We start from the raw sequence: 1,640 nt of genomic DNA on the forward strand, positions 1-1,640 counted from the left end.
GACGCAAGGGACTTCGTGGTTCCTTCCTCCGTCGTGAGTCATCCATGTCGGCCATAGTGTGGTCTTCCGGCCGGCTTGGCTCTCCCGAACCCACTCGATTCGCAGCTCTAGAACGGTCGCTGGATCTCGTCGAAAATTTTCCCCTGTTTTTCTGAGAGAGTCTTATGCGTTCAAGGCTGTTGCGGGCGACAAATAGTGCTTGTATGACAAACGAGGATTCTAGGTCCCAGTCCACGTCACCTTCCAAGACCCGCTTGCCCGTACGAGTGCTGTGACCCCCCAATAACTCAGACGACAATGGGCAAATTGGCTGTTGCGGCGGTCACTTGTAGTGGCCATGTTACGACCTGCGCAGCCGGATGTCGGCTGATAACGACCTTGGCAAGACCACTGCAGTGCTCTGGGCGCCATGTGATTGATTGACACGTCGTTCCTGGGGCCTAGCGCCTGTTTGACACCACTCACGAACAGCTACGGTCGGGAAATCAGGGTGCATCCCGTGCATCAGGAATAGAGCATGCGACACGAGAGAGAGCTAGTAGATACCATGAAGACTGCCAGTGTGTCGCGTACCGATCTAACCTGGGCATGTAGCTGGCAAACGCCGTGTAGGAAACCCGGCCCTGGTTGCTCTACGTGCCCGAGCTCCCGGATGTTAAGTTAAGCCGCGCCGGGACCTGGGCTGAGTACCTGCGGGGTGACGTAGGTAAGTATCTGTAAAAGCACGGTAGGTAACCCAGAGCATTCCAGTGCCTGCCCCTCAGCTGCAGTCGACCCACCTCTAGGTATCTTGAACCCCTGATGGTGGGCTGGTGGGTTTGCCAGCCCCTCCACACCTATTACCCTGGTCACCATCACCTCCATTGTGCCTTGGCTGCTTGGAGCTTGGATGTCCCTCTCAAGCTACAACGCTTCCAATCGCCGTCTCCGTCCTGCAGCTGGACCCCTCCATCCCGCAGCTGCCATTTCTGCGTTTGAGCGAAAGAAAATTATTCGTTGGTCTGAGTACCGTGTCGGGACCTTACCTCGCCCCTCTCCGGGAGGCCGCCAGCTCCATCATCCATCGTGGCATCAGAGCAAGTGTGACCTCACATTCGCGCCACTACTGCTACCGTCACGAAGCGCCTCACCCTGCCGAGTACTTCATTAGACTAGTGTTTCGCGCAGAAACCTGAATACTTGACGATCTACCACGAAAAACCCCAACCGCCGTGCTTTGGGCCCTCGATTCCAATTCTCATTGTCAGCGCTCATCTTTGACGTGTTGGCCTTGAACCTCGTTTCGTCCATCTACTCTAACCGCCACCTCAAGCGAAAAGATCAACCGTCCCCACCATCATAGCATGCCCTGTCCAACAACGAAGAACGCTTAGGCACGAGTGACGACTTTCCCCCGAATACATCATTACTGGCGCGAAAGATCTCTCATCACCCTTACCCGCTTTGCCCTGCCCTACCTTTTGAACCCCCCCCGCCCCCGCATCATCCACATCTACACTACAGCTCGGTCCTGGCTGAGAGCTACCGCTACCCCTCTTCTACCTTACTTTAATCCTTATTTTCCTTCTCCTCCCATCACCATCGAGCTTCCAGTCCGACTTGACAACAGCTACCGCTTCCCTCTCCCGTCCATACACCGT

The sequence above is a fragment of the Verticillium alfalfae genome, genomic scaffold, assembly GCF_000150825.1.
Source record: "Verticillium alfalfae VaMs.102 supercont1.7 genomic scaffold, whole genome shotgun sequence".
NCBI classification, from domain to species: Eukaryota; Fungi; Ascomycota; class Sordariomycetes; order Glomerellales; family Plectosphaerellaceae; genus Verticillium; species Verticillium alfalfae.